Source organism: Prionailurus viverrinus, chromosome C2 (genome assembly GCF_022837055.1).
Source record: "Prionailurus viverrinus isolate Anna chromosome C2, UM_Priviv_1.0, whole genome shotgun sequence".
NCBI lineage: Eukaryota > Metazoa > Chordata > Mammalia > Carnivora > Felidae > Prionailurus > Prionailurus viverrinus.
This window is the reverse complement of record NC_062569.1, coordinates 16,461,834-16,475,664: the sequence shown is the minus strand read 5'-3', so window position 1 is coordinate 16,475,664 and position 13,831 is coordinate 16,461,834. Positions and strand designations below refer to the sequence as shown.

The 13,831-nt window shown below is 40.9% G+C and overlaps 2 long non-coding RNA genes across 3 annotated transcripts in view; one reads left to right on the top strand and one right to left on the bottom strand.

The window, feature by feature from the left end:
- LOC125175503 (uncharacterized) overlaps positions 1–13,831 on the top strand; it is a 133,328-nt gene that overhangs the window by 26,302 nt on the left and 93,195 nt on the right. The window contains exon 2 of one of the 2 annotated variants that reach the window (XR_007155838.1): positions 9,150–9,291. The exons of the other annotated variant lie outside the window; for it this stretch is intronic. This is a non-coding gene — a long non-coding RNA (uncharacterized LOC125175503). The remainder of the gene's footprint in view (positions 1–9,149; positions 9,292–13,831) is intronic. 2 annotated transcript variants of the gene reach the window in all.
- Positions 810–2,817, bottom strand: LOC125175505 (uncharacterized). Its single transcript, XR_007155840.1, has 3 exons — positions 2,653–2,817; positions 1,259–1,264; positions 810–824 (listed from the first exon to the last, which is right to left on the bottom strand). It is a non-coding gene; the product is annotated as an uncharacterized LOC125175505 (long non-coding RNA).

Below are 13,831 nucleotides of genomic sequence, written 5' to 3'. Positions count from 1 at the left end.
GAATGGAGGGTAGAATTTCACTCTGTGTCACAAAGTTAGTAGGGAAAGAAGGCTCCTGTTTCCTAAGTTACTCTGATGAGGGTACTTATCCCCCAAGAAAGCTAGACTTATCCACTTAGAAAGCCACTGACAGTACCTGCTCTTTGTATGTGTCTTCTTCCCCAAGTTATTCATTCTCTGTCTCAGGTTGTTAATGAAAAAAAACAGGGCTGTTAATATTTACCCTTACCCTCTTCACAGTGAACTCTGTAATAGTGATTGATTGTAATAACCTGACAATCAGTTCGTATTCAAAAGATAGGCACTGTAAGCGCAAATGGGATGGTTCTGATTCGATTGTGATAGTAATGAGGTACCAAATCAACAATTTTTCAAAAAACAAATTTAGAAAGCTCAGCAAAATTTTCATGTAACTAAGTTAGATGTCTATCTGTAAAGGCAGCCTGGCTGGGTCTAGGTCCAGTGCATGGAATTCAACATGACTTTGATCTCAGCTGCTTTGATCTTGTCTCATACTCCATCTCAGTCACCCAATCCCATGGGCATGCCTTAAATGCTAATACCAAGTATACCTGCATGCCTTTACCATCTCAATTTCAAGCATCTCATACTCATATCAATTCTTCAACCCCATTAGGACCTTTAATCCAAGAATGTTAATATATTTTCACTGTCCCTCAGCTCTGCCATGTCTTCACTTTCTTTGTTTCTTCATTTAGATCCCAGTCTCCATCATGATAATCACTCTGCTGCCTGCATTCTTGACACTTTTGTCTCTCTTCAGTATGTTTGGCAAAACTCCAACTCTGATAAATCTCTTTTCTCTGCACTCAAGCAACAGAGAAAAATATAACCATGATGACTAAGATCACTCTAAATATATAACCACATAGCTCTAGTTGGCTTGGCACATCCATGGCATTGCCCCTTTCAGCATTCTCATACTCCCATATATTGTTGGAATTAGATTCAGCGGCACATAACAGAAACCCACTGATGGATCTTCTAATATAAAACACAAAAAGGTAGTTCTTGGCTTCTTTAGCAGTCACACAAAGTCATGAAAAACCCAAGAAACTTCCATGTCTCTGCCCTGCCATGCTTTGCACTCAACTTCTATCCCCGAGGTAAGATAGATGGCTGCTGAAATGTCAATCACATCTGAGTTACAAGAAGTAGAAAGGAGGAAGGGGAGAAACAAATGAGGCCCCTCTGAACAGAAGCACTATTCTGGTAGTCTCATAGCATTTTTGCATACTTCTCTCTTGCCACAATTTAGTCGACTGGTCACACTTAACTGCAGGGGAGTTTGGAAAATACAGTCTTTCTTCTAGGTAACCAAGGGCCCAGCTAAAAATAGTTCTCTTACTAAGGAAGAAAGAGAAAATGGATATTAGGCAAATTATTGTTACATACCTTCTCTTCTCTCCTCAGATTTCAACCTCTCCTCTCCCTGCCCTGCCTCCCACTAAGACCTTGCTTATTTTGCTGAGAAACTAGAAGCAGTTGGAAGAGAACCTTCACATACTTCCACCAGCAAATTAACCAACCAATTATGTTCAACTTCACTTACTCCTTTAGCTGTTGTTCCATTTCCCTGCTCTGCTTGAGAGTAAACTTGTCTATTGCCTTTTCCACTTTCAGTAGAATCTAGTGCAATAAGCCTTCTGTCCTCTGAAACTGGGTGGTCAAGGTTACCAATGACCTCCATGTTGTTAAATCCAAATCTGGTGGTCCTCATCTTACTGGATGTAGTCCTCATCTTACTGACAAAGTTTCTCATTCGCTCGCCCTTGAAACTTTTCCATCTTTTGGTATTCAGTAGCACACCACAGTCTCTTGGTTCTCCACCCGCCTCTCCAGCTATTCAGTCTCCATTCTCTTTCCTGGATCCTTTTCATCTTTATGACTTTAACATTTCCATTTGGATGTCTAATAGAAATCCCACCTTTAACGTGTCCCAAACTAAAATTCTTTGTCTAATTCTTACCTTCCAGTTTTCCTCATCTCAATTGGTAGCAACTCTGTCATTACTATTGCTCAGGCCAAAAACCTTGAAGTCATCATTGCCTTTTCTCTTTGTTTTATGTTGCACCTCCTAACAGAAAATCCTGTTGGTTCCATGTTCCAAACATTTACATAGCCTGACCACGTACTTCTACTGTAAGAGCCTAGTGCAAACCCCATAATTTCTCACCGGACCAGTGTAATTAGATGCTCTGTTTTTGTCCTCTCCCTAGAATTGTCTTCTCAACATTGTAGCCAAAGTAACCCTTTAAAAATATGTTATATGCCACCACTTCTCTGATAAAGATATTTAAATAAATTCCCATTTTAGAATAAAACCCAAACTTCTTAGCCTCTTAACAAAACTTTAACAAGGTCCTAACATGATCTAGACCCTGCTGCTTCTCTAACCTCATCTGCTATTTCCTTATACTTCCTTTTACTCCAGTCATACAAACCTACTTGCTATTAATTAAATATATCAAGAACATTTTCAACTCTGGGTCTGTGCACTAGGCATATCTGCTGTCTGGGATATTCTTCCTCCAGTTATACATCTCGTGCTGTTACTTATTTTATTCAGTTGTTTACTCATATGTCACCTGCTTGGAGAGCTCATATCTACTGCCCTGTTTATTTATTTACTTATTTTTTTTTTTAAATATAATTTATTGTCAAGTTGGCTAACATACAGTGTATACAGTGTGCTCTTGGTTCTGGGATTAGATTCCTGTGATTCTTCACTTACGTACAACACCCAGTGCTCATCCCAACAAATGCTCTCCTCAATGTCCATCCCCCATCCCCCGCCCCCCCCCCCCCCTTAAGCCCTACTTAAATAGCACTTCCTTTCACTTTCTGTCACCTCTTCCTGCTTTGCTTTTTGTATGACCCTTAGCATCATCTGGAACAGTTGCTTGTTTGTTTGTTTCTTCTTTGACTTCCTCCATTAGAATGTAAATTTCAGTAGCATGAAAAGATCTTATCTTTTTTTCTCTTCACTTGTTTATTTCCAGCATCTAGAACATTGCCTGGCCTACAGTAGATATTTAATAAATATATATTAAATAATGATGTCTCTTGGAAACCAACTTGTGTATCGAGAGCTATGTTGCATACCTCCTGAATTCCTTGTGAGATCAGCTGCAGACCAGTTGTGTTTGGCCATAAATTAATTCCTTTAGGGCTCCTGCCCAAACCCTGTTCATACCCTGGATGGATTTTCTGGCCTCACCACTGTCAACATTCAGGATAGGGATAAAGGAACAGATGTGAGAGCTAGACACTCTGGCTCACAGCCACCTGATTGGAATCCCTTTGGAGTCTCCATGTTCTTCTCAGAATTTTTTGGGAATAGAAAAAAGGATGCATTACAAATTGAGAATAGAGTAAGTAAACCTCATGCCTGCCTTTTCGTATTTATTCATTACTCTTTGGTTACAACTATCTGAACATTCTTTTCATTTTGTGGGAATCCATCATGCTGTCCATCTTGTTGAATGCGGGGTGTTATCTTACATTATGGAAGCCCAAAATTTCCAATATTCTCTGTGCCTGGAGAAGAGGCTAAAGAGTGGGCACGTGACTCAGACTTGGACAATCTAATGTCTCCTGGTGACTTTAAATCTTCGTTGAACAGCACAAAGATAATGGCACCAATATCATGAATATTGACATGGCCCAGGGGTGGGGAGCAGTGACATCTAGGGGTGAGTAGTTGCACTGTCTTATAGTAGTGTGGTCTTCTGGCTGTCTAGCCTCTGCGGTTACCTTGGTTCCTTTCCATTTTATAGGCTTGGTCTCCCAAGTTTTTGTTGATTCTGTCAAGTCTTCATGTCCTTCCAATAAATTGCCTTTGATTAAGACAACCAGAGTCAGTTTCTGTTGCTTGCATTCAAGAGCTCTTAACAGATACAGAAGGCTAAAACGACCGCGTAACAAAAAACAAAACAAAAGGAAACTTTGTATGAAAACAACATGATAACTTCTATATTACTTTCTATCATATGAAAATTAATGTGCATAGTACTAATTGGACTATTTTGGTGTAGTATCTTTATTATCTTAATAGTAGTGATGGATAATTTTATGTGTCAGCGTGGCTAGGCCACACTATCTCCAGATATTTGCTCAAACATTATTCTAGATATCTCTGTGAAATTTTTTTTCAACACAGGATTAATATTTAAGACAGTAAACATTGAGTAAAGCAGGTTACTTTCCACAGTATGAGTGGGTCCCATTCAATCAGTTGATGGTCTTAAGGCAAAGACTGACTGGCCCTGATGAAGTGGATAATCTATTAGCAGACTGCCTTTGAACTTGAAGTGCAGTTTTCCCCTGGGTCTCTGGCCTGCCGCCTACCCTGCAGATTCTGAACTTGCCAGCCTCCACAATTGCATGAGCCAGTTCCTTAAAATAAATCTCTCATTTTCTTTCTGTATACACATTGTATTGGTTCTGTTTCTCTGGAGAATCCTGACTAATACAATAGTTAAACATATAACACTGCGATAGGCACAGATCTCTGTTGTGTGTGTTAAATAGCTCCAATAATACTCACCCTATGGTGCAGTTATACATCCCCACCCCCTTGTTGGATTTGGGTGAAGATTCTTTATGGAAGGACTGGATGGCTCTCTGGGGTCCTGTATTATGCAGCTGGGAGCAGCAAGCCAATGTAATCTGCCTTATTTCTGTTATAATCTACTTTTGTAGATTTGCTATGAGTATCAAGCAAATGAGATGGTTCATGCGATGGTGCCAGATGAACCATAGAAAATGGCATAAGTGCCATTTAATAAGGGGTGTGTGAGCATTCAGGAGAAAAACTTTGAAAGCAACGTTGTCACATCATGTCTCCATTCCACCAGCATGCTCCTCTGCCCAGTTTCCCCCGATTTAAAAAGTTAAACCAAGGAGAAAGAAGGAATAGCAAATCTTATCTGCTCTCAGTTATACTATTGCAGAAGTGTCTCCTTTCCTACGGTTCCTAGAGTAATCCTTCTAAAGCAAATCTTCTCACACCACTTCCCCACCCTGGTAGATGTGGAGACATGCCACATCAAGAATCCTCCTTGATTCTCTGCAGCAGAGTGTGGTCCGTAGGTAGCATCAGCTTTCAGCTCCTTCAGGTGCTGCCTCAGCTGCAGACTTCCCCTGACCTTGACTCACCTGGATCCCTTCCCTGGAGGCCTACACCCAGGGCTGAGTGATGGAGAGATAAAGGCCTGGCTATTTCTGTTGGAAGCTGGCCAATTCTGAAGAGCCGTGCTTGTTCCTGAGCTTCCTACTGGGTTGGCCAAGGTATGGTTAGGCCTGCATCTTAGTTCTATTTTGCTCTTTACCCGTTCATGCTTCATCTCTCTTTCTTCCCTTCATGTGTCTTGATCCTTCATAAACATCTTACACCCCTTATGGTCAGTACCTGCTTCCAGAGAACCCAACCTGTTACACCATCTTTAATCCTTTAAATGGTTGCCCATTTGCCCCCCAGAGCTTCTCGACAGGAGTACGTGGTGGTGTGCCAGTCCAAATAGTGCCTGGCACATAGTAGGGGCTCGATAAATACTTACTGGCTGTTGGTGTGCAGAGTTCCAGGATGAGTAGGAGAAACCCAGCCCCTCTCCTCTGCCACCTCCTGGAGCGTTAGTTTCTCAATGGAAATTAAAACATTAAAAATGTTCAAATAAACATGGATATCTTATAGACCAGGGCATACATTAGCATGAATTTTAAAGTTGAAACATATGAATTTCAAATAATTTTGGCCCAAGCTGGAAGTTGCTTTAATCTTCAGCTTTCAATCCTGAGGGAAATATATTGGTTCTGTGTTATCAGGAAATTTATTAATAATCTGAGAAGTTCTGATCTTCTATATCCTGACCTACATAGTATAGCCTAAAACTTTCCCCATCATCTGCTACCAGCATCTTTGCAGCCAGATCTCCTACTTTTCTGGACGACATGCTTCACTCTAGCTTTGCACACATGCCTTAAGTCACACCTTGCCCCCACTCCATCATCCTTACCCTGATGAATACTTTCATTTAAGAGTAAGAACAAAAGTCACCTCCCATGTGAACCTGAATCTCTTAGGCAGAGGCTGAACTATTGCCTCCTTTGGTCTCACATCGTATCTAGTCTGTATAGTTTCAGTAGAACGTGTTTTGCTTGCTCTGTCATCTTAATCTGGTTACATTTTCCACTGTTGGAAGGTGATCCCACCTCCCTGCCACCACCAGTACAGAAACTACCTCTTCTTCATTTTCTTATCCCCGGTGTATCGTAGAGTACCTGGCACAGAGTAGGTGCTCATATTTGCATAAGTGAATGCAAATAGAGATAAAGGATGATCTGTTACTGAGGTGTAGTAGCTAAAGAAATACTGGGTGGGGATATTTTTTAACTCGATTAACAGAGCTCTGTATGTTTTCCCTTTATAGGAAATGTTACTTCTTGTAAAGTGTTCGAAATACGAAAGCACAAAGTAGATTTCCAACTGGAATAGATGATTTCAAGAAGGACATCTAATAATGACATGAAGGGTACACTATGGTGCCCCCATTGCCGTGCATTCTCGGGGGCACTTTCAGATCCCTGCTTTTGTCATGATTAGGAAATTACTTCTGTTTCGCATTTTGGTTGTGAAAAATAATTGATGTGAGCTTCTTTCTCCCAGAGGGTTTGAGGTTGGCCAGGAGATCCAGATCTGCCTTCTGCAAGTGATGCTTGAAGTTTTCATACATATCGTGGGAAAACAACTGTTTTTCATTAGCTTAGCCTAAAATAAAAACCAGTTAGCCTTTTGAACATTTAATGAGTTATTTTCTTGGTTGCTTGGGTGGAACATTTCTCTGAAGTTGAGCAAATATATTAGAAGCATGTCCAAATCTGTCAAACGTGGTGTGTTGACTTTACCCAGAATTTTGCTATTAATAATTTCTTGATAAACGGCCCTTTAATCCTTCTGGTTTTGTAGACTGAACCTTTCTGATATCAAAGGATGAAGAAAGAGACACAGTAAACCCTTCTATAAACACTGAAGGGAAGTTGGTAGGAGGCTCTCTGGCCCTGATGTGGTTTGCAAAATACATCAAAAGAGAGCAATAGGAAATAATAATCATAAGGAAGAATGGAAAACTGTGGCATAGATATAGTTTTCCTTTGGTGGGAATCTTACACCATCATACCATTTGACTGGAATAGTTAGGAATGGTAGGTAATAAATAGATTTTAGTATTAAGAAGAACTGGAATAATTAATTGCATCTTTCCATTTTATGACAAGTAGGCAGACCTACAAACCATATGTTTTCTCCTTTCTTTCAGCAATTTTATTTTGATTTTACTGTTCTTGGCAGTAAACTTACATTCTATAGGTTAGTTCATCTGCTCTATTTGCAACGACTGTATGTGTCATAGTGTCATATAATATAACCATATGATATGATAGTATATGTGTTTCTCTGCCAGTAGATAAAGCAAATGAAGTTATGGTTGTTTTTATTAACAAATACAGAATTTGCTGAGTAAGACTGGGACACAGACAGGATAAAGGATGAAAATAAACATAATTTGAGCTCGTTTTAAATGCACGGTGACATTTCATAAAAAATATACTTAGCTGCATAACTTTTTGATAAAGCAAAGATTAGAGGAGTGAAACGTGGGAGTGATTCTATTAACGTTTCTGGTAGAGCTTCCTCTATTCTTACGACCTCAAGAAATTTTCAGATACATACGCTAATAATTGTATAAAGAGGGCAGGGAAAACGGCAATTTATTATGATGACTGGATTAAGTACTCTGGCACGGAACAGAGAAAAGCAAGCATCTCTGCAGATGGGAATGTGGCCACATAATGTTTTCAGTAACAGATTTCTATGGAGGATTTTTTGGCATGAGGGATGAACATTCATATTGCTGGAATTGCCATATGAGTTATATTGGTGGCTATTTTAAGATAAACTGGAACCTGTTAATTATTTCTTGGCCTCTATAGTTCTGATTTATGTATCAGAGGATGAGAAAGTTATAAGTTGTTGACATCTGTCCACTGCAGTATTATTAGGCCAGGTGTTCATGGTTGTGAAATCATTTGATAATTAAAAATTTTGCTTACCATTTCCAAGGCAGGGGTTTAGAGTACACTGACCATTCCAATGAAGATGTTCTCATTAAGTCAATTCTGACTGGAGGGAGCAGACTAGAACTCTCAGTAAGAAGGGGTATTCTTACCATTGTCAAATTTTCTGATCCTCAGAGCTTTATGAGGAAATGTGATAATAATAAGGTCAATCTCATAGTATGTCTACTATGGGAACTAAATGCAACTATGTATGTGAAGGGCACTTTGTAAATTACAAGGTACCAAACAGAATCTCTAATTACTTCTATTTCAAAACGAGTAATGTTACTTCTGGTAGATGCTGATGATGCAATGTACTGCATCCTGTCGGGCCTTCCGATTTTAGTGCCACTGAGGTGGACAGATCCATGCAAGTGACCAGAATCCTTCATCAAGTGTGGAAAGCGGCATCTTTCTACTTTGCTGCCTTAGAGGGCCTTTCTGGAGCCACAGATCAGGCACCCAGAAACAGGCCTTGGAAGTGCGGGGAAGTTAACGCACTGTGGAGCAGTCTTGCCTCAAAGGCTAATGGAAGGCAGCGCATGACTATTCTAGGCTTGCCGTCTGGTGAGACAAGTCCGAGGCTCCTCAGCAGGAGTGAGCTGTACTTGTCCACAGAGGTAACCAGCACACTAACATACAATTTTATTGTCTTTGCTCGCTCTCCTGGATTGCTTTTGCCTCTCCCTCACGTCTGCTTTCTGGGGCTGACTCCTATAAAACCATCCGCACCCCAGCCCTTGTCTCAAGCTTCGCTTTCTGAGATATTACCCTAGGCTGGCTAACTTCCTCTAGACATTTTAGCATAGTGCTAATGAAAAAAAAAAAAAAAGACATCAAACTGCTGCAAAAGGAGATATTTCTGTAAGCACCCTATGGAGAAGATTCTTGGCAGTGGGTTTTACCACCATACTGGAGGGATTAAGAGACTGCTGTGAAGATAGTCAAGGTATTTAGGACTTCTGAAGTTTCAGAGCTGTCGTCTTCAGTGTTTTTCAATCCTTTAATTACAGAAAAAGGTCCCAAAATGTGGGGAGCAGGAGCCCAATCAGTTCTTCTTGAGTCGTTAAAATACTACTGGCTAAAGTACTGCTGTGATAAAGTGCTGTGGAGTGGGGTGACTAAGAGAAGGACGAACACACATCAAAGGAACAAGTAAGGAGGAAAAAGTAGGCATAATGGGTAATTGAATCCCCACGCTTTTCTCTGCTCTGTGTTTCAGGGTTCCTTACAATCCAGTGTTCATCTTGCAACTGCTGGGAACTCAGTGTGTTGTTCACGCTGTGCTCCCCTGCAGCTGCTCAATAAACAATTTGCAAATGAGTGAAGACGTTAACTGGATTTTGTCCCCTTAGGAATGCGGTGGGAGCACGGGCCCTGGACCAGAAAGTGTTAGAACTGTCTCAAGCCCAGGGTCCGTCACTAACCCAGGACACAGATTAATATTGGCAGCTCAACCAGTCACAGTGGTCTGGGTGCCCAACAGTCAAATGGAGGCCTTTAATTGGTCTCAGAGTTCTAAGGAACCATGTTAAAGCACTGGGCTTTGAAGTCAGGCACAAGTGGGTTTGAATCCTGAGCATGTAAGAAGTGAGACCTTGTGAAAGTTAGTTTACTGTTCTAATCCTAAAGTTTTGATTCTTTCTTTTTCTTTCTTTCCCCTTCCTTCCTTCCTTCCTTCCTTCCTTCCTTCCTTCCTTCTTATATTTATTTTGAGGGGGGAGGGGCAGAGAGAGAGAGGGGAGAGAGACTCCCAAGCAGGCTCCATGCTCAGCATGGGATCACCAACCTGGATCACAACCTGAGTGAAAATCAAGAGTCAGACCCCTATGTGACTGAGCCATGCAGGTGTCCCAAGTTTTTACTTTCTTTTTTTTTTTTTTAATTTGTTTTTCATGTTTATTTATTTTTGAGAGAGAGAGAGAGAGAGAGAGAGAGAGAGAGAGAGAGAGAGTGAGTGTGGGGAAGGGGCGGAGAGAGACGGAGGCACAGAATCTGAAGCAGGCTTCTGGCTCTGAGCTGTCAGCACAGAGCCTGATGTGGGGCTCGAACTCACAAGCCATGAGATTATGACTTGAGTCAAAGTTGGATGCTTTAACCGACTGACCCACCCAGGCGCCCCTCAAGTTTTGACTTTCTTCAAGGGATGTAATGATACTTTCCTCTCTGGGTTGTTAGGATGCTAACATTTAACGTTTATAAAGTTTCTGTTACATAGTAGTCTTAATTTTTATTATCCTCTGCTATTTTCTTCTATTAGTGTGTTTTGTAAATCTCTATTTACCTGCCAAACTACCTAGGCTAAAGGAAATAGAAGGAGGAGAAACAGAGGACCAGATAATCCACGGCTTGGGAATAAACTCTTTAAATATCAAGGAGCTATTTCTATTTGGTGCTGTATATACAAATATTAAAGACATGCCATCAGTGAAATTGGCATGCATGCCAGTGATTCATTTTCCAGAAAGACTAGTATTTTTGAACTTTGTTGAAACTGAACTCATTTTATTTTGGGTCCTCCAGATTTCTATTGCCTCTGTGTTGTTTTCATTTTCTCTGTCTTTGGCTTTTATGGGTATTCGGCTTCCTTCTGTTAAGAGCTTTCCCTCTCCTCCTCCTTTTGCCCCCGAGGGCTTTGAGCCTCCCCGGGAGTTTGTGGTACCTTGGCGAGCGCTGTGTGGTATGTTTGTTCTTGTACTGACCTTTCCTGCCAGTTCCTGTGCTCTCCAGCCCCCTCCTTTGGAAAGAGCCAAGCATTTATTTGTCCATCAAGTGTTTTATTTTTGTAGCTCCTGAATCTTCCAGTTCAGTGGATGCATTCCGGGCCAGAGGCTGCCTAAATTACTTTTCAACAAACATTGTCCTCCGAACTCTCCTTCCTGGGTGGGAACTGAAAGATCGTTTGATGGGAGTGGGAGTGCGTGGCAACAGAACTGAGGAATAAGCTGGGGGTCTGCGCGAACTGGAAGCTGGGCCTTACCTGGTAATGTGCTTAGATTTGTGAAGACCCATTGGTGTTACAAAGAGTTCTCCTTATTTCAAATTAAACCCCTTACAAAGAAACATTTTTTTGCTTGGGAGGTTTATCCTGTTTCTGTGGCAAAAATAGCTCTCACTCTTCACCTCTCCCTATATCCCTTACATTTGCAATGGGAGATTTTGTATCTTCTCCCATGCGGGCAATCCTTGGCGGGGCTTGTGACTTTCTTTGACAAATAGAATGAATCCATCAGGTGATTGTGTGTGAATTAAGAGCCTGGTCTCAAGACACCTTATGTGCCTCTCCACTCTTCCTTTTGGAACACTGTCATTCGTTATGGGAACAGGCCTGGACAGCCAGGTGGAGGATGAGATCCTATGTGGACTAGAGTGGAGTCATTTCAGTTTCCCAGGCAAAACTTCAGATATGAAAGAGCTTAGCCAAGACAATCAAGCCTGCTCTCGATTGGTAGAACCATTTAAGTGACTGTAGACTCATGAGTCATAATAAAGGGTTATTCTAAACTGGTACATTTTGGGATGGTTTGTTGTGCACCAGAGCTAACTGATTTGGGGTTTTATAAACCCACAAACACACATTATGTTAAATTGGTTGTTTAGATTCTAGATGGATAATGACAAGCAAGCATAACAGCAATTAGCAAGCAGGGATGTGAATAGAGGGCAAACATCCAGTGTGTAAGGATGTTTTTTCTGATGTTGTCTTTACGTGATCCCATTGACATCTTTGAGGATTCATGTTCTTTAGTGACTTTCATAGTAAAAATCTCAGAATGTCAACAACTACTATTTCAGTCTGCTGAGGAGGTCTCAGAATTGAAGCTTCCACTCTCCTTTTTTTAGGACTTCCGTGTGTCCTGGGATATTGTGAAAGATGAGCACATAGGACATATCAGATGAGGACCAAACTAGACATAAGGCACTGCTGTGGGATGGCCAAGGTAGAGGTGAAGTTTATTGGAAACATTCTATGTTTATCTTATACATCACATTAACTTGTATGGCTTTAATGAATTATTATTTTTTTAATGTTTATTCATTTTTTGAGAGAGAGAGCTGGCGCACGAGGGGGGGAGGGGCAGAGAGAGAGAGAGGGAAAGGCAGAATTTGAAGCAGGCTCCAGGCTCTGAGCTGTGAGCACAGAGCCCGATGTTGGGCTCGAACCCACAAACTGCGAGATCATGGCCTCAACCAAAGTCGGGTGCTTAACTGACTGAGCCACCCAGGTGCCCCTAATGAATTATTTTTTTAAAAAGTCATCATTTGCTTGCAAACAACCAAAAGGCACAAGTAAAAGATGAAAATGCATAGTTTAGTTCTTATTCACTCAACGTTTAATCATGTGCTTATTGGCCCATACATGACACCAAAAGGTCTTTAGCACTAGAGTCTAAAAACAATGCAAACAGACTTGCTGTAGTAATTTCTTTCCTGAAATTTCTTTTTTCACTTGGCAGATTATTTTCTCTCCACAGAAAATAATGCCATAACCAAGGCTCCTTTTTCTTCATTAGGTAACAACGTCCAGATTTTACTGGCTTTATCCAAAAAAGGCAAATTTTTCATTGTTAGCCAAACTCAAAATACTCAGGGTAGAATCTGGTAAACTCAAGCAGAAGCAGTCTCCAGATTATAGAAGACATGTCTGCCTTTATATGTTTTTCCTTCAGGAAATGTTAGTACTATTGTAAACTAATATTGTAAAATTTGAGATGGCCAGCTTTCTCATTTTTTAGTAGGGCTGCAAGATATTCCCACTTAGAAAAGATATTTGAGATTTAGGAGCGATAAAAGCTAGATAAAGAAAAACACTGTTGTGAATAATGTGCTTTCAAAAGGAAAATGTTCAGATTTTCACAGAGTTGCATACTGTTGGGCTGGTCAGCCGTGCCAAGATGAATCTGGAACTTAGCCCATCAGATTCCTTGGCTTCACTGAGCAGAGTCTCGCTTGTACCAGTGCTGCGGTAAAATTTTTTGCTATTTATTTAAGACACAAATCAACTTAGAAGTGTACATTTTAGGCCTAGGGAATCAAAACTAGTTCTGGCAAATTGGCAACACTAAGACGCTACGTAGAAGTCCGTGTTAAAGACTCCTTCTGGATAGAGGCATATAATCACATAGCCCGGTATTATTATATGTCAAGAGTCTGTGCCCAGATTGGGTAAAGGCAAGAGCACCCCTCCTCCTACCTCCTTGCAGAATGCCATTTCATGGTGGCTTATTTCTGCGTAGTTGTGCTGTGTACTACAATCTAGGTGGAGAAGGTGAAGTAATGTAAGGTTTGCCTTTTGGAGGCCGTATGTGTGTCCAGAGACTTATAACAGCTTCTCAGGGAAGAGCTGTTGTTTCCGGATCCTGAGCAAGTAGCCTGTGGCATGGAGTTCATCTCAAATAGCTGTTGGGTTATTTGGTTACAGAGGATGGCTATCCTTCATTCCCAAACTGGTCATTTCTGATTCTGTGTCAGTTCCCAATCATGGTTTTGCAGGTCTGACTTTAGTACTTCTTCTAAATCAACCTCGAAGTCATTGGTTCTTTATTTGGACATCCATGGAATGATCCAGGGGTCCTGTGAAACTCATGCAAGTATACTCAGACATCAGTATAAAGTGTGTAAGTGCATTTTTCTCAGGAGAAATTCCAAATCTTTCATTAGATTTTCCCAGGGATGTACTTTTCTTCCTCAAAGT